General features: G+C 41.6%; 1 protein-coding gene across 1 annotated transcript in view; it reads left to right on the top strand.

Annotated features, from left to right (window-relative positions):
* TPK1 (thiamin pyrophosphokinase 1) overlaps positions 1-25680 on the top strand; it is a gene marked incomplete at both ends in the record, with an annotated part of 191218 nt that overhangs the window by 19861 nt on the left and 145677 nt on the right.

Raw genomic sequence — 25680 nt, 5'->3', positions numbered from 1 at the left:
TGCTGCCATGAGAGATTGGTACTTAACCCAAATTATATATAATCATAGAATCACCAAGGTGGAAAAGACCTGCAAGATCATCAAGTCCAACTGTCCACCTACCACCAGTATTTCCCCAGTAAACCACATCTCTTAGTACAACATCTGGACGTTTCTTGAATATCTCCAGTGATGGTGACTTCACTACCTCCCTGGGCAGCCCATTGATGACTCCCACAATTGGGATACTGCCATCGACGGCTATAGACTCTTTAGGAGAGATAGGCGAGGTAGGAGGGGTGGGGGAGTTGCTCTCTATGTCAGAGATTGGATAAACTGTGAGGAGCTCCCTATGAGAAACAGTCAGGAACAGGTTGAGAGCCTGTGGGTTAGGATTAGAGATGGGACTAATATAGGTCAGCTGGTGTTAGGGGTATACTACAGACCACCTGATCAAGGGGAGGCTGTTGACGAGGCTTTCTTGCTCCAGATGCGTGAGATGTCTGGCTCACGGGCTCTTGTCCTGGTGGGGGACTTCAACCATCTGGACATCTGCTGGGAAAACCACAAGGCGAGCTGCAAGAGCTCCAGAAGGCTCTTGGAATCCATTGATGATAGCTTTCTGGTTCAGGTATTGGACAGACCGACCAGAGGTGAAGCGTTGCTGGACCTGCTGCTCACCAACACTGAGGAGATCATCAAAGGCGTCAAGGTTGGTGGCTGCCTGGGCTCCAGCGACCACGCCCTGGTTGAGTTTGTGATCTCAAGCGATGTGGGCCTGGCAAAGAGCAGGATCAGGACACTGAACTTTAGAAGAGCAGACTTCAAGCTACTCAATGGATTGCTGGCCAAGATCCCCTGTCGCGCTGCCCTCAAAGACAAGGATGTTGAGGAGAGCTGGCTGCTCTTCAAGGATGCTCTCCTGGAAGCACAAGAGGTCTCCATTCCTCTGAATAAGAAAGTGGGCAGGCGAGGTAGGAAACCGGCATAGCTCAGCAAGGACCTGCTGAGAGAACTGAGGGTGAAGAAAGGGGTGTACAAGCTCTGGAAACAAGGCTGTGTCACCTGGGAAGAGTACAGGGATGCTGTCCGGACTTGCAGACGTGGGATCAGGGAAGCCAAGGCGCAGGCAGAACTGAACTTGGCAAGGGACGTGAAAAACAATAAGAAAACCTTCTACAGGTACATTGGCCATAAGACACAGGCCAAAACGGGTGTACCTAGTTTGGTAAATTTAAAAGGAGAACTGGCTTCAACAGATGAAGAGAAAGCTGAAGTGCTGAATGAGTTCTTCACCTTGGTCTTCACTGGTGGCCAGGATTCTAGTCTTTTTCATGTCCCTGAGCCCTGCATCCCCAAACCTCTATGTGGGGACCAAGGAGGTAAATCCCTCCCCACTGTAAGGGCAGAGCAAGTCTGACAGTGCCTCCTTAGACTGAATGAATACAAGTCTATGGGGCCGGATGGCGTGCATCCCAGGGTCCTGAAGGAGCTGGCTGAGGTGGTTGCCGAGCCGCTCTCCTTCATATTTGAGAAGTCGTGGCTGTCAGGTGAGGTCCCGGACGACTGGAGGAAGGGTCAGGTCACTCCCATATACAAGAAGGGGAGCAGGGAGGACCCAGGGAACTACAGGCCGGTGAGTCTCACCTCCGTGCCTGGGAAGATCATGGAACAGATCCTCCTGGACAACATGCTTGATCACATGAAGAATGAGCATGTGATCCGAGACAGCCAGCACGGCTTCACCATGGGAAGGTCATGCTTGACCAATCTGGTGGCCTTCTGTGATGGAGTGACGGCATTGGTGGACGAAGGGAAGGCGACCGATGTCATTTACCTGGACCTGAGCAAGGCCTTTGACATGGTCCCCCACCACATCCTTATCTCCAAATTGGAGGGATGTGGATTTGATGGGTGGACCACTGGATGGATAAGCAATTGGTTGAAAGGCCGCAGACAGAGGGTGGTGGTCAATGGCTCTATGTCCAGGTGGAGGCCGGTAACAAGTGGTGTCCCCCAAGGGTCTGTCTTGGGACCGGTGCTCTTTAACATCTTTATTAATGACATCGATGAGGGAATTGAGTGCACCCTCAGCAAGTTTGCTGATGACACCAAGCTGAGTGGTGCGGTTGATACGGTGGAAGGAAGGGAAGCCATTCAGAGGGACCTCGACAGGCTGGAAAGCTGGGCTCGGGTGAACCTAATGAGGTTCAACATGGCAAAGTGCAAGATTTTGCATTTGGGCCGGAAGAACCCCAGGCACCTGTACAGGCTGGGAGGAGTGGTCCTTGAGAGCAGCTCTGCAGAGAATTACCTGGGGGTCCTGATGGACGAGAGACTTAACATGAGCCAGCAGTGCGCTCTGGCAGCTCGAAAGGCAAATGGTATCCTGGGCTCCATCAGGAGAGGGGTGGTCAGCAGGGACAGGGAGGTGATTGTCCCTCTCTACTCGGCTCTTGTGAGGCCCCATCTGGAGTACTGTGTCCAGGTGTGGAGCCCTCAGTACAAGAAAGACATGGAGATTTTGGAAAGGGTCCAGAGGAGGGCGACTAAGATGATCAGGGGGCTGGAGCACCTCCCCTATGAGGACAGGCTGAGGGAGTTGGGCTTGTTCAGCCTAGAGAAGAGAAGGCTGCGGGGTGACCTCATTGCAGCCTATCAATACCTGAAGGGAACCTACACCCAGGAGGGGAGTAAACTCTTCAAAAGGGCTGACAATAGCAGGACTAGGGGAAATGGATCCAAGTTGAAGGAGGGAAGATTTAGGTTGAATGTTAGGGGGAAGTTCTTTACAAGGAGAGTGGTTAGGCCCTGGAACGGGCTGCCCAGGGAGGTTGTGGATGCCCCGTCCTTGGACGTGTTCAAGGCCAGGTTGGACGGGGTCCTGGGCAGCCTGATCTAAATGTGTATGTTTGGTGGCCCTGCTAGGCAGGGGGGTTGGAACTACATGATCCTTGAGGTCCCTTCCAACCCGGGTGATTCTGTGATTCTGTGATTCCAGTGCCTAACCGCTCTTCGGAGAGGAAATTTTGCCCAATGTCCAAGCTGAATCTCCCTGGTGCATCTTGAGGCCATGTGATTTTTTTTTTTTTTTTCTTTTTTTTTTTTCTTAATTAATAACAATAAATCATGGTAACATGGTAAATAAGCTTGCTGTTGATGCTGGCTTCAACTGCTGTAAGTGAGAAGTTCTGTGAGGCTTTGTATTAGATGAATGCATTTATAATTCATTTAGGTGATTTAAGCATTTTTTTCCAATGCCTATTAACAAAACATATCAACTGTAGTCAACAGAGTTACTACAGCCGATTTCTGTGAGTTAGGGATAAAGTTTTTAGTGGTCTCTTTCAATAAAGAGAAACCATATGCCCCATTCCCTTCAGCTTTCAGTACAGTACATGTACTTGTTGCACTCAAACTTTGGCAAGGAGTGAGAATTGAAATGCATGCCTTGCATTAAACATGATTTTAAGTATGTGTTCACCTCAAGAACTTGTTTGCTCTTCTCAAGGATGTTATAGATGTTATCTTTCTTTGAAGTAGTATTTTACTCCTTTGCTACTGATGTACTGTGGTGTGCATTAACAGTACTATTTAAAGAGATGTCTTTCTAAACGCTTGTTTTGTGAGTGTCTTTGTGTTAGATAGCAATTGTACAACTGTATTCTTGATAAAAGTTCTGTATCTCAATGGTTTTCCTGTTTTATTCTGTATTTTTTTCAGTTAAAAAAGTCTAGCTTGATGTTGCATACAGTTATAATACAGATTGCATGATGTTAATTATAAGTTGGTTGAAGATGGTGTTAAGTGTATTCAGAAAACAAAAAGCAGACATTTAATATTGGTGTTTTTTTTTTTTTTTCAAAAATAAAGGGAACAAAAATTAGAAGGTGTAAAATATGTTAAAAACGGAGAAGAGAATCTATAGTTCATCAGTTAGTTTGAGCTTGCAATGGTGTATTCTGCAATGCAAGAATGTGCATTGTTTTTCTCCTTAGAGATATCATATAATTTATCTTATAACCTGCATAGTGCTGCAATGAATCCTCTCTATTACCACTGTCTATTACTTTTTATAAAATTGTAGGAGAAAGGAAAACATGTAGAGACCTAGTGTAAGTAAAGAAAATGGATTTTTTTGAAGGATAAAGGAAAGGTGGTAGAGTTAATTGCATACAGTTCCAAGTAGATTTAGAACTAGCAGGAGGAAATAAGTTGTTCTGTGAAAACAGCATGAAATGTAATTCTGAGCAGCTGTCTAATTTATCAGCAAGAACAAACTGCTCATGTTCTTAAACTGTACTCAATTACTCTATCCAGACTTCTTTGATCTGTCCAGCCTGCTAGTGTGTGCTTAAAGCTAAAAACTAAGGGAAGTTTGCCAACCTTTTAAAGTAAACTGAAAGAATCCCGTGAGTTTTCTTTGCAGTACTTTTATTAATTTTTGAATGTGTATAGCTCTAAATTCAGTTTCTCTGAAACGGTTATGACCAGAGCAAAAGATGCTCAGAGCAAAAAGCACGTGTTCTTGTGACTGATTTAAAGATATTGCTAAAGTGATAGGATGTAACATCAAGCGAAAAGATCCTTTGCTATCAGAAATTACTACAAAACCTTATGATGAAAACTATAATGTACCAGGAGTCTGTTGGGAATACCGCTCTGTTCCATGGTTGTAACAGCTCCTCCTGCACTGATTGGGGCTCTGGTTGTGTGTTTTTTTCAGAACAAACTTTTTACCACTCTTCCATCTACGTTTGCGTTGGGATTTGATCAGAATGTATAAAATAACAGTGGAACTGTTCAGCTGGAATAAAACATGAAATTTCACAGAACCACAGAATGGCTGTGGCTGGAAGGGACCTCTGGTTCCGTCTACTCAAGCAGGACACCCAGGTGCATGCTTTTGAAGATCTCCAAGGAGACTCTGGAGCTTCTCTGGACAGCCTGTGCCAGGACTCCATCCCCTGCACAGCACAGAAGTGCTTCCTGGTGTTCAGGGGAGCCTCCTGAGTTCCCCTTTGTGGCTATTGCATCTTATCTTAGCACTGGGCACCACTGGAAAGAGCCTGGTTGTGTTCTCGTTGTACACTCCCATAAGGGATTTATAGCCGTTGGTGAGATCACGCAGAGCCTCCTCTTTTCCAGCCGAACAGTCCCAGCTCTCATCATAACGGAGATGCTCCAGTTCCTTCATGATCTTGGTAGCCCCTCACTTGTTTGTCTGCATTATGCCCATGTCTCTCTTCTTGGGAATTTAGAACTGGGCCCAGTAAACCAGTTGCAACCTCACCAGTGCTGAACAGAGGGGAAGAATCACCTTTCCTGACCTTCTGGTGATACTTCGCCTAATTTAGACAATAACACCACTAGCCTTCTTTGCATTAAGGGCACATCGCTGGCACGCGTTCACCTTGGTCTCCCCCAGTACCTCTCAGTCTTTTTCTGCAAGGATGCTTTCCAGTCATTTCACTCCCAGCAGGATCTTGTGCGTGTTATTCACTGCTTCAGATTATTCACATTCTTGTCTCTTTATTTTTTTGTAAAGTAAATTCTTTATATGGTTGTGATTTCTCTGCAGAGAGATAAATATTTTTTCAAGGCCTCGTGCTTTTCGGATGAATTAGCATACCCTGCTTATTATTCTTCTGATATCTTCTGTGAAAAACTTGTGTATCTTTGTTAATGCTAATTGCGCCGGAGTCTTTTGGTGTTTGACCAAAAAAAGCCTTGCAAATGATGTCATTTTTGCAAGGGAAATGTAAAAAGCATCCTACGGTCTTTGTAAATATAGTGATTTTGAGTTTTTCCTCTGTAATTTAAAGATTATTTTTGCAGTTGAGAAAGAAGGTGACAATTTTGTTGGAAAAAAAATTGTTTCAGACACTTTTGTCTATATTAATCATGTGGCTTGGACAGTTGGGGTACTTTCTAGAACAATTTTAGGGTCTTAGTAGAACGTTAGAACTAAGAACACATAGTTGCATATTTGTGTGTGTGTATGTATACTGATAAACAAAGAGGTTTTCCTGTAAGACAGATAGAAACATAGTCTGATGTTTCATTTTGTTTTTTCAGTGAAAACACCTTGTTACTAGCTAAACCTTGAATCTACAATTAAACCAAATGCCACTGAGAATATACAGGTAATAGTAAAAGGTATTGTCAGGTGAACTAGAGTTTGTAAGAGTGGTGCAGTATTCCCAGGGTTCCATGAGATGTACAAAGGTACTTTTCATTTTAAAAGCTGGAGTGGCACAAAATCAGCATGGTACAGCTGTACAGATAAAAGAAGAACTGTGCGACAGATCTCAAAAAACAGTAGTATACACATGCTTCTCAAGAAGTTTTTCAGGGTTTTGTACTTGTTCATATTTTGTCTGCAAAGGGAGAAATTATGAAATCATTATTGGGGGGGCAATAATGCACATGAGGATTGATGGAACAGGACATGTGTAGTGGAAAAGATGAGTAGCAGATGAAACTGTACCTGGATTTCTGGGTAAATTGCTCATAGGCAGATGGCTAAATTAAATACAATTCACTGTGTAAGTCTGAACTCTTGTTTTTCAAAAGGAAGCTGTTCAAGTAAGAAGTTCTGGAAGTGGTGTAGATGAATGTGTGTTCACAGTAAGTGCTGTGGCAGGGGCTGTAATTGTTGAGAAAGGGCACGTCATTGAAGAAGCAGTCTGCTTCCTCTGCTTTTGTCTTGTTCAACTTGTTCTAAAAACTGCGCATTCTTCTGTTATTAAACACAAGAGAAGAGCACTGAGAAGGGATGCAAGAAGTATCACAGTAAGAAGCATAGATCAAAGAGAGATAAAGAGCTGCATTCATTTCTGTAAGAGAAGTTTGAGAGCGTGCTTCAATGTGATTGGCATGGCGAGATGCAGCATCTGTCAAACAGGCATGGCTATCCTGTGGGCTGTGTGAGGCCCAGCTCAGCTCCTGCTGCAGCCCTGCTGCCATGCTGAGCACAGTGGCCCAGCCCCAGGGCACTGGGAGGGCTCAGGACGATGCTGACAGATAGTATATGGCACTATGCTCAACTTCTGAGGAAATTGTGCCCAGTTCTCAAAGATTACAATTTGAGAAGACGTTATATGAAGAAGTATGCTCCCACATTCAGTGCGTGCCAAAGAATGGTTGGTAAAGACAAAATAGAAATGAGAAAAGTCTGCTATACAGCACAATTTGTCATTTCCATTAGAGTTATTGATAATGAATATAATATCGTTGAAGAAATGATTTATTTGGTGCTGCTGAAAAACGCAATTAAATCTCTCCGTTTGTATGAAGCAGTAAAAAGAATACTATAAAGCTATTTTCTTTAACTTTTTTCAACATATCTAGTGTAACTACTGATGGTGCCCAGTGATGATTGGCAAAAAAGAGTGACTTTGGTCACATTTGGTAATGCAGTTACCTCCAGGAACTCACTTTTGATGAGACGTCTGCATCAGACATCGAGAAAATTGATGTGCAAAAACTTTAAAATTCTAGAAGTTCCTTAGAAGTATGGATGCTGACTGTGGGGCCCGTTTACTTTTCTGAAGGTAGGTGACTAAGCTGGTGTAAATGCTAAAAGGACTTTGCAAAGTAAAATCAAATATTTTATGGAATCAAAAAGAAAATTTGTTCCAGAACCTGAGTATTAAATGTGGCTCACAGATTTAGCATTTTTGATGGATTTGACTATGCATTTAAATGAGTTAAGCGTGTGCCTTCAAGGTGAAAATAACCTAATCTGTGCTATGTTTCAGGCAAAAACAGCGTTTGAAATGGCAAATGATGGCAAACAAATTCATGCATTTTGATACGTTGGCTAAAATGTAAAAGCTGAAATGTATGCAGCTCTGCTGCATGGAAACATTTTGATAAATTTGAGAATAGATTTCAAGATTTCAAAAAAAAATTTTTTTGCATGTTTGCAACTCTGTTTTCAGTTGGCATAAATATATTAGTTGCAAACATACAGAGTTGCAGTAGGATATTCAACTCAAAAATTCAAAAATTTGGTCATGTCTCTTTATCAGATTACTGTCAAGGATGAAGCACAGGAAGAGTAATATTTCATCAAAAAACTCTGACAAACACCTTTAGAACTTACGTCAACCACTGCCATCGAACTAGCCTTATGTTTTGTAAAAGCAAGGTCAAAAATCCCACTAGTTTTATGTTTTTGTTGCTTTCTATTGTTTGTGTTTTAATAAATATTCATTGAAAAATAAGCTTAGGTAGGTAAAGTTTATTATAAGTTTTATGTGCGGCCCATGGCAGTTCCTGTTCTCTCAGTGCAACCTAGAAAGCCAAGAAATGGAACAACAACGGTGTAAAGGATATTAAGGATTTTGTGTTGGTGTAGAAAAGATTCCTCACCTCATAGCTTGAAACCTTAGGTGCCTTCACACCTACATGGCTTGAGTTTCATGTCTACACCTCTGTGATTGTTTCTGTCTGAACTCATGCAACATAGCTTTCCTACCGACTCACCTCTGGCACTGAGCATTTTTGCATCTGGCTGATAATCTTTCATGCTAGAATTTCCTTCCGTGCCAAAGCTCCCTCTCCCTTTCCTTTCAAACACGAGTTCTGGCATGGGGACCCACAGCTATAGTTCTAGACTAATGTGATAAAAAGCAATGAAGCATCTTCACTGTTTTTCTGTACACTTGAGCAATTTTATTTATTTGTAGTGCAGATATAGTGGAGTAGAAGCAGAAGTTCTTAACCACGATCTACAGGTGGCAAGTTCTGTGACTTCTCCTTTCTGGTGAAATTTTACACAAATGCAAGACTCCCATCCAGCAGCCCAACCTGTGAGTCCCATGTGCAGGAGATGTTTCCCAGCATGAGGGTGGGTAAATGCCTTGGGTGCGGGAAGGGGCTGCACCTCTGGAGTAGTGCTGGACCAGGGACTGTCTTTTGTAGCTCATTTACTTGCATAGCATGCTGCAGGACTGATCAAGAGATTTGGGGCTGATTAGAATCATAGAATCATAGAATCATAGAATCGCAAGGTTGGAAACGACCTGCAAGATCATCTAGTCCAACCACCCTCCCAGTCCCAGTACCACAAGCTACTAAACCATATCTCGTAATTAGCAAACTAGCATATTAGCAAACCAAACATATATGCCTTACAGATACAACCCCGTGTTTTCATTTTTGTCTGTCGCCATCATTAGCATGCATTCGCATTAGATTTTTAGTAACTGTGGCTGTAATCAGTGAATTAACATTCATATGAATATACAAGTGTGTAGAAAAAGCACAGCTGTAATCTCTGAAGATGTGATATAAGAGTGGATGCAAATTAGCCCATGGATTTGCATCTTTATAAAACTGTGATGCAGAGAGAGAGGTGATGCAGTTCTGAAATAAACTACAAATCCATGGTGAGTGTTTCAACTGCTGTTTCTGACTGCCTTGACGAAGTCTCACTGTGCTTAGGAGAAGTGCAAGCGAATTAAAGAAATTGTTCTGGTAAGCAAGTTAGATTATTTGATAGCCTTTAAACCTTTTGTTTGTTAACTACAAATTCCAAAAATTTGTAGGGGTTTAAAACTGTTGAAAATCTTGATTACTAGAACTCCAGTTTAGCATCTTCTGTTCTTTGACTATTTGGGATTGGAAAAGGCACTATGTGTATGAAATACACATTTTCTCCATAAAATTGACCGAGCTCTTATAGAGTTAAAAACATCTAAGATTTGTTTGTTGTATTTTGATAGTTCATCTTTGATTACTCTTTAATCCTTTACCCACAAAATTGTTGGTCCTTACTGTTTTCTCATGCACTGGTAATAAGAGATGAGGAAAATATTATAAGTAAGCAGATTGATTTCAGTGCCAAATATTGTTTGTTTTTGTTTGTTTGTTTGTTTAGAAACCAATTTTGCAAATACTTAAGGTCTCTATAAATTTCAATTAAGAAGTCGGCAGGCAAACAAGTTTTTGGCTTAATTCTCTAATTCTTCAGATTTGTGTAATGGGTTTCTGATATGCATTCCCACACGGAGACCCACCAGTTTCAAATGGACTGTACATTTCTGTTCCATGGTTTTCAGCATAGTCTGAATTTTAAATTATGGCTTACCTGGGAAGATAATTTCAGCCTCTTATTCACTGAGAACACTGCTTCTCATGCAAATTGCTGCAAATCCCTTTACTTAGTGAGGCCAACTCTGAGATGAGAATAATGCTTACACACCTTTCTAAAGTGATTTCAAACCCAGAAATGGCAAAAGAAGTTTGAAGCACTATTATTAAACACAGTTTTCAGATAGGATAAAGAAGAAGAGAGAGAATTGTGTTTTTTGTTTTTTTGCTTTTCCTCAACATCCCTGCTCAGAATGTATTAACTCACTGGTGAGGGTGTATTTTCTGTACCTCTCTGGATCTGATAAACAGCTGATGAAAATCTTTTACAGTTTGCAGTCTTGTAGTTCAGTCTACGTAAGTTAAGCATTTCCTCTCTGAGCTGACCCAAATGTTGCTTAATGCATAAACCATCATTTGTGAAGGGCCCTGTAGAACCCATTTCCTTTTTAGTAACTTCTGTTCTATGGGGGGATAGCTGTGGTATGGCCATTAGCCAACTGGCAGTTGTAACGCCTTATATTTAATTCCATGAAGACTACCATACCATGCTACAAGGAGCACAGTAACACTGGTGGAGTAAGCAGTATTTTTCAGCACAGTCCTCACCATTAGCTATGCATTTTCATCTGCGTTGAACAAGAGCCTACGTGCCACACTCGTTAAAATTTGCACCAGCAGAGGTGACCCACTGTCACTTTAGCCACTGCTGAAATGCCACAACCACCACCTCACTGTGCTCACATCCACTGTTTGGTTTCCATAAAAGTTCAGGATGCCGTAATGAATGTCAGTGTAATTTTTTCGTCATTCAGTTCTACCCCTTTGCTTCATCTGTACTTCCACATCAGATGCCATTTTGTCATACAGCCCTTCTGCTGCCGTCTGACTCAAGGAACAGAATGTCATGGAATTTTGGCAGGAAGGCTCAACCTCTACTTCTATACCATCAACATCCACTTCTTATGTCGTGGATGAAAGTAACAAAATAGGAGGCATTACTTTTGGAGCCGCCCTTGTATTAGCAGTACTGTTTTGGTCCATGGAGCAGGTGAAGAAAGCCAGTAGTTTCTTCAGGCAGTCATATTAGAAAAATGATTAGAGTGAGAGGTAATGTGATATTGATTTTAATCATCCTTTCGTTTTTAAGCCTTTAGGATTTGCATTTTTAGGTGTAACTTCTTAGCTGTAAAAGCCAGAAATTTTCTTTAAATAAATGGAAGTTGATGGTGAGACTGTAAGTGGAACGTTTTCAACACAGAAAATGGCAAAATCCCATTGATCTTTATATCCATCAAACGCTGCTGTCTGTTACTTTTGTTTCTTCCTGAAAATACGTTTCAGACTGTGTCGGTTTTCTGCTGTGTTCTTGTGCTCACAACAATGCTGATTTGGCGGAGGTTCCAGTGGAGGACCAAAACACATTTTAAATGGAAGCAAGTGCAAAGCTCCCCTGAAGTGGATGACTGCCTTAGGGTTTAAATCAAAGCCTGTGCAACAGTGCCAATTTGGTGGGCTTTTTAGGAGTGGGTTGTGGTCACTGGCCTTTCAGACTGGGTGGCAGTGTTGAATGTTTGAGCTGGTTTTAAAGGGCAGCGATTAATTGCTGAGCTCTTCATACCTCCTTTCTGAACACCATTCTGAGACAGGGTGGAGCATTGCTCGTTGTTTAAGAAACTTGAGGAAGCAAATAGAAAAAGCAGCTGGATACAAATGCAGTTCTGTGGAGGTTTTGAATGATCACAAAAGCTATTGTGAATTTGGACAGGATAGAAGTCTAAACAGCAGGATAAGCGTTGGAGGCCACTTGAAATAGTGAAAGAAACCAGAAGAAATCAGGGTGAAATTATTTTGCGATGTTCTTTTATATTAACTTCAGGAAAAGCAATAAATATATTTACAATATAAAGTTGAATATAGGGAACCTAAATTAGGTCTCAGAGAGAGATATTATTTATTTAAAAATGAGATATTCACTAAGGCAGTCACACTGCTTTTCTGCTGTATGGATTTCTAGTTGTGAAATGGTTATTTCCCGTAACTCTTAATGAAGCTTGGTTACCAGTTTTAGTATTGAAATTGAAGGAGCTGGTTGAGAAGAGACTTTGCTAACAGGGACCTCTCTTAATGATCCCAGAGCTCATCTTTGCTTACAGGCTTTATGTGGAAGAGAGGAAGAAATAAACAGTTGTTTTTAACCATATATGATCTGCATGTCAGAGAAAAGGAGAGTTAAGAGTTAGTGAATGTTGTGAATTTGTGGTCATTGCCTTTACTCCCTGCATCTGTTAGAAGGATTCTCGGGACAATCACAGAAGACTTTATCGCGTTCATTGCTCCTTACCAGAACCTTGCTCCTACCACCACCACCACCACTGCTGAGGCAGACTGTTGTCCTGACCTTTGCAAAAGCCTCTTATGCTTCCTGAGTGTTTCAGGTGGCACTCCGGATTCTGCATCAGATTCTCCCTCCAAAGTTTAGAAAAATCCACTTTGGTAAAGCTTGAAGACTGAGAAGGAGGTATGAGCTCTGACATCTGGCTGGCATACAGCCAGAACAGGCTGCAGGTACTGCAGAACCATTGTATCATCATGGAATTACATTGAAGCATACAAGTTAAATCAGTAGGAGTTTTAGTATTGATCTCACCAATAATTCCAGAGGAGTAAATAATTGGTGGTAGCAGAGGTCACTTAAATAATTTATGTAACTTGTAAACTCAGTGAGCCTTCTGAATATGAAAAACAACTGACTCTGGAGTCCACTCTGGTTGAATGCTTGCTCTGTGCTTGTGGATGCGTCCTTGATTACCAAGCAAGAGTTCAAGACAATAAAGGATACCATATTTCCTTGGAATGGCTGGGGGGAAATAGGAAAACACAGCTTCACAAACTTATGAAAGTAGTTAGGCTGGAATCTGTGTTTGATTTGTGATTTTTATTTTTATTTTTTTAATATAAAATCATTTTGAGTAGTATAAGGGAACTTTTATTTTTAAATATTTGCTCAGTTGATGAGTAGAAATGTCATCTTCCTGCAACTACATAATTCCTTTTTTCTCCGTTTCTGAACATGAGATGTTACTCTCTGAACTCACAACTTTGTTCTGGAGTTTAACCCCAGGAATATTGATTGAATTCACACAGAACTTTTAGCCACAGGGCCCAGGCTTGGGTAGTTAGACTGTGTAGACAGGGCAGTGGGAGAACTTGGTGTTTAGAGAGAGCACATTACTTCAGAAAAAAAGGTGCTAACCAGGAATATGGCTGTAGTCAGTGGGAATACTGTAAGGAAGGGGAAAGAAGAGGCATCTAAAATATTGTTCTGATGAACTTAGTCATCTTTTGCTGTGTTGCAGGAAGTGATTTTCTCCTTTTGGAATTCCATGTGCCAAATCTTCTGAGAACAGACAGAACCACTCTGCTTGCCTGAAAGATACCTCACCAAACCAGAGGTTATGTTTTTGTCTGAAAGAGCATCGCAAAGGAAACAACAGTGGATATAATGTTCTTGTAAAAGCAATGAGGAAGTTTTTATTCAAGTATTTACTATGTAATGCAATTGTGAAGTACTCAATCAGTTATTTATTATGTAATACCATGATGAGTATTTATTCAAGGTGCGAAAGGGAAGTTTGGATAAGTAGACTGTGGAATAGACTGTATCCAAGCCAGTGGACTGCAGAGTCAAACTTCCACACGCTGTTTTCTTTTTATCTCTTTTCTTTTGAGCTCTTCTATGAAAATTATTCAAGTAATTTATTGAACTTCTGAAGCAGAGAGGGAATGTCTGCTTCCTTGAGAATAATGTCATGTGTTGTGGGGAGACAAGCTGTTTGACTGAAGAGGGATTTGGATGTGGGTTCCCTCTGGTAGAGGAGGAACCTGAGCGTGGGTCATCAGCTTCCTGAGGGACTGCTCCAATAATTAATCTGTGCTGGTAAAATGTATAGTATATTCCCAGTTTTTAGAAAGTACTTGATGCTGTGAAACCAAATCTCTGAGATATGCTCTGAGAACAGGCACTTCAAATGTGCCCTTGAAATCAGATCTGCAGAGAAACATCTAGTTGGGGGATAGGAATGGTTCTAAGATTAAAGAAAGTATCAGCCTGTGTCAGCCTCGTAAATGCCAGGTGCATCTTGTTGCAGCTAGAAACCAAACCTTCATGTGCCAGGGAAATGAAATGTTAATGCCAGAAATGTCAGTGGAGTGCTTTGTTGAAGCAGAGCAACAAAATGCTAAGAAGTCAAGAACTTAGTTTTCACGCGAATCTTACACTTTATTCAGCACTCCAATATGTAAATCATTAGTTTTCTATAGAATCTTGTTATTCCTTTTAGAAGGCACAAAGAATATACTTTAGATAGGTAAGATAAAGTGTTGATATGCTATTCACAAAGCTATGCTTCTGAGTGTTTGCTTAGGGTTTTGTGTTCTGCACCAGCTTGCAAAAAAGACTGCTGAATACCTTCATCTTCGTTCTGTGCCTTCTTATTCCTTGATGTCGCCTTACTCCTACAGTGTGCACATTGAGCTGTTGCAGTAACTGAAGTTCTCAAATCATCCAGGGAGTTTGTATGCTGACTTTTATTCCTAGAAATAGAGATGTCCCAGATAGCAAGTGCTGTAAGTATAGTGCATGCAGACAATGTGAGAATGCATTTTGAAAATGCAAGGAGATGTTATATTTGACATGACTATTGATTAGCTGGAATGGAAGCAAACTTTCTCGTTTTTTTTCAAGTTTTGGAACTTACTTGAATAGTAGTAATAATTCTGGGGGCACTGAGGGTCACTGATTCCCGAAGTTTCTCTATAGTGAAGAGATTTTATTATCTTGTAAAGGGAAAGTGTTAAAACTGATTTATAATAATTCCTGCTGATTTTTCAGCTTGAAGATAGAATGGAAATTTCATTGATTTTCTCTTGATCTGTTTGGATTTTCACTTTAGTGCAGACTTAGACTCCCATCAAAATGATCACTGTGTAGATAAGTTAAACAAATTTACTGTAACAGTGTCAATATTTTTATGGCAAGTCTGTGTGTCCAATTCTTGGCTTTTTAAAGTTTCCACTTTTAGCGAGTTTGCTGATAATACAAAGCTGGGAGAAGTGGCTGATGCACCAGAAGGCTGAAGACAGGCTGAAGAGTTGAGCAGGGAGGAAACTTATGAGGTTCGAACAGGATAAGTGTAGAGTCCTGCACCTGGGGAAGAATTACCACACACATAAGTACATGTTAGGGGCTGACCTGCTGGAAAGGAACTCTATGGAGAAGAACCTAGATGTCCTGGTGGACTATGGGTCCATAGTCATAGGTTGACTATGAACCATTAGTGTGCCCTTGTGGCCAAGAAGTCTAATGTTATCCTGGAGTGCATTAGAGTGAGCATGGCCAGCAGACTGGGGATGTTCTCCTCCTTAGCCTGTCTTGTAGGGGGAGGTGCTCCAGTACCCTGATCATCTTTGTGGCTCCTCTGGACCCTCTCCAACAGCTCTCTGTCTTTCTTGTACTGGGGACTCCAGACCTGGACGCAGTACTCTGGATGGGCCCTCATAAAAGCAGAGCAGAGGGGGACAATCACCCCCCTGTCCCTGCTGGCCACCTCTCTTCTGATGGAGCCCAGGATACCATTTGCCTTCTGAGCTGCAAGAGCACACTGCTGGCTCATGTTCAGTTTCTCATCCATCAGGATCCCCAGGTAATTCTCTGCAGGGCTGCTCTCAAGGACTGCTCAGATTCCTCCGGCCAAGTGCCAAACCTTACACTTTGCTGTGCTGAACCTCATCAGGTTCACCCAGACCCACCTTTCCAGCCTCTCGAGGTCCCTCTAAATGGCTTCCCTTCCTTCCACCATGTTAAGTGCACCACTCAGCTTGGTGTCATCAGCAAATTGCTGAGGATGCACTCGATTTTGTCATCGCTGTCGTTGATAAAGACATTACGGAGCATCGGTCCCAAGACAGAGCCCTGGGGGACGCCGCTCATTACCAGCCTCCACCTGGACACAGAGCCATTGATGACCACCCTCTGTCTGCGGCCTTTTAACCAATTGCTTATCCATCCAGTGGTCCACCCATCAAATCCACATCCCTCCAATTTGGAGATAAGGATGTGGTGGGGGATCACGTCAAAGGCCTTGCTCAAGTCCGGCTAAATGACATCAGTCACCTTTCCTTTGTCCACCAATGCCGTCACTCCATCACAGAAGATTGGTCAAGCATGACCTTCCCATGGTGAAGCCGTGCTGGCTGTCTCGGATCACATGCTCATTCTTCATGTGATCAAGCATGTCATCCAGGAGGATCTGCTGCATGATCTTCCCAGGCACGGAGGTGAGACTCACCGGCCTGTAGTTCCCTGGGTCCTCCTTGCTCCCTTTCTTGTCAATGGCAGTGACCTGACCCTTCCTCCAGTCATCCAGGACCTCACCTGGCAGCCACGACTTCTCAAATATGAAGGAGAGCGGCTCGGTAACCACCTCAGCCAGCTCCTTCAGAACTCTGGGATGCATCCATCCGGCCCCATAGACTTGTACACATTCAGTCTCATCAGGCAGTCTCGGACTTGCTCTGTCCTTATAGTGGGGGGGGAGGGGGGAGGGATGATAAGTGGCTCAGAATCACCTCTCTAGATTAAGTTATCTTAGTCTACACTTAAAGGCAAGGTTCCCAAAGACAAGAGATACATCATCTTCCTAAGCAAGGTATTCCACTTGTTTACTCCTGCTACTTATACTTTTTCTTTGCTATCTGAGTTGACTCGAATCATTGCTACAGTTGCATGCCTCTCCCTCAGTAGGATTTCCTTGCCAAATTATCCACTTTTGACAGCTTCTTCCACTTTAGAAAAGTAACAAAACACAGAACTTATTTCAGTTACTGTTATAGTCAAACATATGTTCTCCATATTCATTTATCAGTGGGAGAAAAAAAAACGAGGGAGTGGAATGAAACTGCATCACAGAATTAGACTACAAAATTACATTTCTAATTTCAAACAAGACATCACCAACTGTTCTATTGGATTTCTGAATTTCTAATTCCTCTTCTCAGTCCTAATTTACATTATTTGGGCTGCATAACTGCATTATTTCAGAGTAGAGTCCTTTTATTAGTATTTCAGAATCCTGTATTTATTCAGTTCCAGCTTTGTTCTCACAGGAAAATGATAATTTATTTCAGAAAATATGTGTGTATGTGTGTATATATATATATGTGTATATATATATATATATATATATGTCTGTGTGTATATTTATGTGTATATATATGTGTATATATATATGTATATATATATTTGTGTGTATATTTTTATATACACACAAATATACACACAGACATATATATATATATATACACACACACACGTATATATACACACACACAAGAAATAGAATAGTTGGGTATAATGTTGCATAAGTTCAGCATAACTACTCCCTCTGCTGTTTAAGCCTTCTGTTCTCCCTTGTGGAATTCACAATTATATTTATCGATAAATAGGATCAATGGAAATATTTTTAAAGCTTCTGGTGCTGGACTTTTTAAATATGATGGCGAGTGGCTCAGCGACCACCTCAGCCAGCTCCTTCAGAACTCTGGGATGCAGCCATCTGGCCCCATAGACTTGTACACATTCAGTCTCATCAGGCAGTCTTGGACTTGCTCTGCTCTTACAGTGAGAGGGATTTAATGCCCCGGTCCCCACCTAGAGGTTTAGGGATGCAGGGCTCAGGGACGTGAGAAGTACTGGAATCCTGGCTGCCGGTGAAGACTGAGGAAAGGAACTCATTCAGTACCTCAGCCTTTTCTTCATCTGTTGAAGTCAGTTCTCCTTTTACATTTACCAGAGGAGGCACACTCGCTTTGGCCTGTCTCTTCTGGTCAATGTACCTGTAGAAAGTCTTCATACTGTTTTTCACATCCCTCGCTAAGTTCAGTTCTGCCTGTGCCTTGGCTTTCCTGATCCCACATCTGCAAGTCTGGACGGCATCCCTGTATTCTTCCCAGGTGACAGGCTCTTGTTTCCAGAGCTTGTACACACTTTTCTTTGCCCTCAGTGTGCCCAGCAGATCCTCGCCGAACCATGCTGGTTTCCTACCTCCTCTGCCTGTTTTCTTATTCAGAGGGGTGAAGAGGTCTTGTGTTCTCAGAAGGGCATCCTTGAAGAGTAGCCAGCTCTCCTCAACATCTTCTTTAAGGACAGCATCCCAGGGGATTTTGGCCAGTAATCCATTAAACAGCTTAAAGTTTGCTCTTCCAAGAGATATATTCTAGGGAATCTGTTTTAGAAGAAGGGATGGACTAGATGTTTGGATGAGACCACTGGAAATCTCTACAGTTCTGTGATTTTGTGATTGGTATCAAACTTAGATCATTTATAATCTCAGAAAGTGTCTGCAAAACACAAAGCTTAATATTTAGTGTGTATACTTAGAATGAGACAATTGCAGCAAAATGCCTATGCTCTTTACTGAGCGGATTTGACTGGAAGAGACCTCTGGGTCCATCTGCTCCAACCCCTGCTCAAGTATGGTCCCAGGCTCACGTGCAGGCGGCTTTTAAGATCTCCCAGAAGGAGAACCCACAGCCTTTCTGGGCAGCACACACTGGGGTTCCACGCCCACAAAGCACAGAAATGTTTCCTGATAAGTCAGAGGTAACCTCCTTTATTCCAGCCTATGCCAGTCACCTATTGTCCTGGCAAGGGGCTCCACTGGAAAGACCCTGACTATGTCCTGATTGCGCCCTTTCTTCAGGGGTTTGTAGGCATTGTGTCCAGATGAACAGTCCCAGCTCTCTTAGCCTCTCCTCACATGAGAGGTGCTCCCGTTCGTGATGTTGGTAGCCCTTCATCGGAATGTCTGCAGTATGTCCATGTCTCTCTTGTACAGGGAACCCAGAAATGGACATAGCACTCCAGGTGCAGCCTCACCAATGCTGAAGGTGGAAAGGATCACCTCTATTGATGTGCTGGTGATGCTTTGCCCAATGTAGCCCAGAATACCTTGAGCCTTGTTAGTGTCCAAGTTACTCTCTTAATGCCTAACAAAAATTTGAAATCTTGGGATTCAAGAAAGTCCACCACCGGGTGCCACTGAAGAGCAGAATGTTATGATGACTCTTGAATGACTGAAGCGTATCAGAATTCAGTCTTGTTCAGGGAGAGTAAAACAAATGTTTAACCAGTACTAGAACAGGGAAGTCTGCCCTCCAAGGCAAAATACACGTACTATTAACGGTCCTGCATTATTCCTGCCGGATCGTGGGCATGCTCAGGTTGTTTGTACTAAATACTTTGGCCTGATACTGATGGATGATGTAAGGTACCAGAAGGGGAGCAGGGTTCTGACTTGCCAAAGCAGCGCAATCAGTGTTCCCTTCACAATGAAAATGAGGGTTTGTATTGTAATTTCTGCAATCCACGTACCGATTACTTGCAGAGTTACTGATTATGCCCCCACTATTCAAGAAACTTCCTCCATGGTGCTAGTAGGCCACACCACTTTGGTCCTGTGTACACCTTCCAAGGCCACTTAACTAGTTCAGGACTTTCAGAGTCCTTCCTGTAAATGACCTCTTTCATCCTTAGTTCGCTTGTATATGTTTGTCGACCTTCCATATTATCCCACATTGTTATTCCTTATTACTCCATTCTGAACAAGCACACCTCTTTCATTTGCCATGTAAGCTTACACACAGCAACATGCCATTGTGATAGCATCTGGTTCTCATTGCCATCTCTAATGGCAATGTAATCCTTGCTGCATGGCTGGGTGGGGTGTGATGGAAGCTGGCTTTGACATCTCAGTGCCGTTAACCATAACACCTTCTGTCCCCATGTCCCATAGTCTTAATAACCGCAGAGGGATGCCTTCTCTCAGTTTTGTTTAAATCTTTGTACTAGATCCATTAATTCAGCTGCTATACATGGGTGAGCCATACTATGTATTGCTGTTTCAACAGGTGGCCGTCCCTCAGGTGGTACACCTGCTGGTCTTCCCTGGAAAGTTTTAGTTTTAGTTTCAGTATGTGTCACATTTCTAAAGGTTCCAGTTGTACTAGAGCCTCAAGTTTTGTCACCTTTGTCATTTTCCTTGAGATTACATTAATAGATTCCAATTCACCAGGAGCATTTTCAATTTCTTTCTTACCTTTTCATCTAGTTATATTACAAGGATCCCATTGCTCCAGACTCGAATCATCTTTTAAGACTGTGGGTCATATTTTCTTCACTGGTAGACTCCTATCAATAGTTAGATTCTTACCTAGATAGAGCACCAGGTGCTCTATCATCAGTTCAAACCATGACTTAACAGTTCCTCTACAGTAACCTTTACAACCAAGTTTTTCAGTCCACACTGATAATTTCTGATTGTTGGCAAACTGCATTTAAATTAGAAAGTTTAATGAAAGAGAAATAACACCATAAATCGATTCAGTAGCTTTGCTTTGCTTATCTGTAGCAGTGCCCTTATCATTTTTCACTGCAGTGCGTGTATGTTACTTTGTTATCCTGTTTTCATGAACCACTTTTTTTTTAAATTTCATTATGGGAGTTTCTCACTAATTATAATTTCTGTGGCATCCTTAGAATCCCCATTTCAGTGTTAATTCTTTCACAGTATAAGAAACTTCAACTGCTATATGGAGAACAGTCTCAGACTCTTGCTTAGCTGCCTTTTGTCAGTGTCAGTATTTTGGAACTGTGAAAAAACTCCATGTTCTGTCCCATATGCTTTGACATTTGAATAGGAGTGAAAGTTTATTTAGAAAAAAATGAACTTGTGGGGTAGAAATTTCCTGATTGGTGATACTTGAAAATAAATCACTCTTTTTAAAAATTGTGGAAAGTAGAGCAATGTGAGAGCATCAGTAAGAGTGTCTCTGTGCTGTCCATAAGGGAAGGAGTTTTCTGAGGGGTCATTTTGAGCGTTTCGCTCAGAAGTTTGTTCTATATCTGGTCTCTCATGTACGTGATCAGAAATTCACAAGTCTCTGCAGCATCTTTTGCAAGGATCTTGATAAATATCTAGCTGTATTTCAACGAATGCAGGAATTTTCTGAAAATGCTGTCTTTCAGCTTTTTACCTATGTTAAATTCATGAAATACTTTTCTAGTGGCAAAATTCGTTTTCTTCCCTCTTTGCTAAATCTGCCTCTCTTCGTAGAAGATTCTTGGCTGATCATTGAAAGTGTGAGGAATGGCTCTCCTACAGGCAAACAGTAAAACACAAAAAATATCGCTTAGCAGAAGGTCCTTTCTGAAGTCTGGGTGTGGAAGTCATATTTTGTTAGCACCTTGAGGCAGGACAGTATCTTAGCACAAGTTCCCTGGGGCTGCTCACATCATTTCACGAATAAAGTGTCTAGCGGAGTTTTTTCCTAAAGGCTTCTTCATTTGAAGTAATTAAAGCTTTTTTTTTCTCCTGAAAATTCAGTAGCCAGAAGGCTCTGAGTGTGCAGAGTGGCTTCTAGAGATATTATTCTAAAATTGAAGGGAAGCAAAGAAGAGACATGTATTGCCTTACTGGCTACCAGACAAAACGTTGCATTTTAGAATATATACACCTTTTGAATATTATTGTGGCAGACAAATGGCTTGAAGACTGGCATGTGACAAGGGGATGCCAATAAAAATGCATAATGATATTTTATGTATATGTATTGCATAGCTAGATGAGTATAGTATGACAGAAAGAAGCCACCAAGGCTTTTAGAAGAGTAAATGAGTGCTCTAAAACCTACTAGAATTCTTGTGACTGAATTTAAGACACTAGTAGGCTATCAGGGAGGTTCACACCACCTTTGAGTAAAATCCTTTCTAAGCAACAATGAGAAAAGCTTTGTCAAAGAGTGCAGCTGAATAGAAGTAAAAAAGAAGGGAACTAACAGTTTCCAGAAGGAATGAGTTTGATCACTGACTGTTGCAGAGAAACACAAAGGAATTATTGGTTGATTTGCAACCTTGAAAAGTAAGGAAGCAGCTCTCTGTGTTGCAGCAGGATTAAAATGATCCAGCTTTATCCAAAGATTGGGAGTTTTGGACTGCTAAAAGACTATGGCTGAGATGAACAGTTTTTCTTAACCATATTTTTTTGCGTATAACTGGCTGTTGATGTAGCTGTGCACCTGTTATGTCTGTTATGCATGCAAGACTGTAAGATATAAATGCAGCAGCTAGGACAAGAGGTGGATGAGACTGGAAATTCCACATTGATGTAAATATCAAGAATAATCTGGAGTCACTGTATGGAGGAATTTTCTCTTTTCTCCTTGTGCTGTAGGTGGGTGAATTTGCTCAATCTGCAAAAGTTGAAGAGAATTACATAATGAAAGAGAAATTTACGCTAAAAATTGATGAAGCTGTGCAAAGGACCAACTTGTTCTACCTCTAAGAAAAAGCCAACAAAAGCTTCTTCAGTGTAGAAAGCCAGGTTTGGGGGCAAGTTACGTTTTACTGCTGAATTCTTGCTTGCAGAATTCTCTTTCCCATTAATCTGAACTGTGCACGGTTTTGTCAGTGGTTGGGTCAGACTGATAATTATGTTTGTTGAAAAAGGTAGATAGTTCTGGAGATAGGTGCTTCCTAATTTGTTAAGGGCTTTAAAGATAAGTGATCTTAAAGTAAATTTGCTTTCAGAGGAATAGGCAGTAGAGTACTCGGAGCACTGGCAAAGTGAGCTCTTGTCAGGTTTTCTCAGAGTGATGTATGCTGCGTATTCCATCCATTGACGTGATATTTGACATCAGCAGTTCCAGCTTCTTAATAGCTTTTATGGTAGTGGTTGTAAATTACTGCAGTCCAATTTTATTACTGTTTTGTATCTACCGAGGGCTGTGTCCTTTTTGCAGCTTTGCATTAGCTCACTGAGCACCATTAAAATATTGACATTTGGTCTCATTTTGGTAGCATCAGTAGCATTTTATCATGCATCAATGCAGTAGTTTGAAATGACAAGCATGTTCCCTTTTTCTAAAAGCAGGAGAAAAATTATTTTATATTTCTACCCTTTTGCAATCCATGACTGGTAAAAAAGAAAGAAACAAACAAAAGCCATCATAAATGTTTTGTTCTGGGGACATCTAGCTCTTTACAGCAACAGAACAGGTAAGAATCAGCCGCCTTTATAGGCCCCACTGGGAACTCTTGGAAGCATCAACTTGGAAAATCAGCCTTTGAAGTTCCAGTGTGAACACCTACAACCAGGACTCTGACTTTGAAACCATATCTTAATATATAGCAAGAGTCCTCCTAATGTGCAATAAAAGCTAAAATCTTCTGCATTTCCGTATGCTGAAGGGCTTAAATGAAACACAGAAATGCCATGCATGATTCAGTAGCAGAAACAAGTTTACAGCACCCATGTCTTATTTGGATTGTATCAGTGTAAGAACCTGTGATTTTGTTTTCTGAGAAGGACGCCACTAGATCATTAACTGTGATAGAAGGGGATGGCAGCCTTTCTTAAGCTGCTGCTGAGATCTTATTTTGTGAAATATAAGCTGGAAATTGGCACTTGCTTTAAATGTATAATTTTCTACCTTTCTCTTCAAGTTCAAGGGTGAGGCAAAACTGTTCAGACTAAGCAGAGAAAAAGGTTTTCTCGCTCTCCTTTGTTTTCTTGGTTCTCTGACCCATTCACCCTTTTCAAAGTAAATTTATTCCCCTAATTAAATATAAGATGAACCATGTTGGCAGAGAGGCAAGTGTAGGACTTGGAGAAGGTATTTGAAAGGAACACACAGAAGTTTTGTGTGGTAAACATGTAGATTTTTTGTGTGGAAGTAAAAATTATCATAGCACATACTGAGCTGGAAAGGACCAATGAGGTCCATGGAGTCCAACTCCTGGCTCTACACAGAAAGCTGCCCAGAATTCAAACCCCGTATTTAAGAGCATTGTCCAAATGCATCTTGAACTATGACAGTTTGGGGCTGCGAGCCGGAGAATGCCTGACATCCCAACCTTCCTCTGGTGCAGTTCCATGCTCTTCTCTCAGATCCTGTTGTCACCAGGAAGTTCAGTGCCTGCCCCTCTGCTCACCTCGTGAGGAAGCTGTAGGCTGCCATCACGCCTCCCCTCACTCTCCTCATCTTTGAGCTGAACAAACTGAGTGACCTCAGCCGCTCCTCATGCGTGTTGCCCTCTAGACCATTCCCTATCTTTGTAGTCCTCCTTTGAATGCTGTAATAGTTTTATGTCCTTATATTTTGGCACCTAAAACTGCACACGGTGTTCGAGGTGTGGCTGCACCTGCACTGAACAAAGAGGGACAGTACCTGCTCTCACCTGGCTAGCAGTGCTGGGCCTGATGTAGCCCAGGCATCTAAGTCTTCAGTACTGCATCTCTACACAACAGGAGAACAGTACTGTTACTTCTGTTTTGCAGGTAAGGGAACTGGGGAATAGAAGACATCACTGGGGGAACCCTAAAAGCGATATACAAAATAGTAACACTCCAGTGTCCTGGTCCTCACTTCTTGCTGCTATTTATGACTTTAAGTATTGTCTCTTCCCCACCCTCATCCAAAGGTGTTCCTTTACATTCAAGAATTTCAGCACCTTTATTTGCCCTAAGTTCTGGCTTAAGCTTTACCTTACCTTTACCAGCCCTTGCCATACCTTTATCCTTTCTGCCTCCTGCTCAAAAGCCTGCAAGACTTTATAGTGATGAGGGTTTTCTTTTTTCAGTTGCCGTAGCTTCACATGACCAAATATTACTTCATTAATCTGATTGTTTAAGGATGTGAAGCTCCAGAAGAAACTGGTACCCCTATATGATAATTAGGAAGTTATATAACACAATCCCAGCAGAAGGAACTGTAATAAGGCAGGGTGTGTATTTACTCTTCAAAGCCAAAGTGTGCAGTATTTTAACTTTCTATTTGTAGATTTATTTTGGTTCTTCGCAGTGGATATACTGCTAGGGCAGGATGCTTTTGGATCTGGTTCAGACTAATGGAGTTCAGGTCACCAGGAAAACCAGTGAGACTTTTCTCTGTGATGTCACTTAGATAACATGGGCTAAAGTTTGCTTTTGCTTTTGCTAATCTTGATTTTAAACTCCTTGGTCTTGACCTTTTGTTCTGCATTTGTCAAGCATCTGCCACAGTGGATGTACCATGATGATTAGAGCTTCTAGATGATAGGAAAATGTACATACAAAAGCCACTGATATCCCTAAGAGTGATTTGCATTCCGCTGGGGAATGGATTATTGAACCTAAATTAGAAACAACTTCAGAGCTAGCCAAATCCTCCCCTGTTAGCAGAGGACATGGCAAAACTAATATCAGCTAATGCTGTATCCAGGTGACACCAACAAGCAGGAGATTAAATGGTGGAGCTGTACTGATGGGCAGTCCTGTTAAGTGTAGCCTTCAGTGTATGACAGTCTCTTGTAAATGAAAAGTTTGTCAGTAAAAACTTGCAAAGTAAAGGGTATCTAATGACATTCTGGAAGCTTCTTTATCTTGAAAAAGATGAAACTTAAGAAGCAAGAAAATGAGTTTCTCTGTGACTAAAATGCAGCAAAAAGAAGAGGAGGGGAAAAATCAGTATTCTTACTAATTGGACTCAACATTTATCTTACAG

Source organism: Tetrao urogallus (assembly GCF_951394365.1).
Source record: "Tetrao urogallus genome assembly, chromosome: 3".
NCBI lineage: Eukaryota > Metazoa > Chordata > Aves > Galliformes > Phasianidae > Tetrao > Tetrao urogallus.
This window is presented reverse-complemented; position numbering and strand designations above follow the sequence as displayed.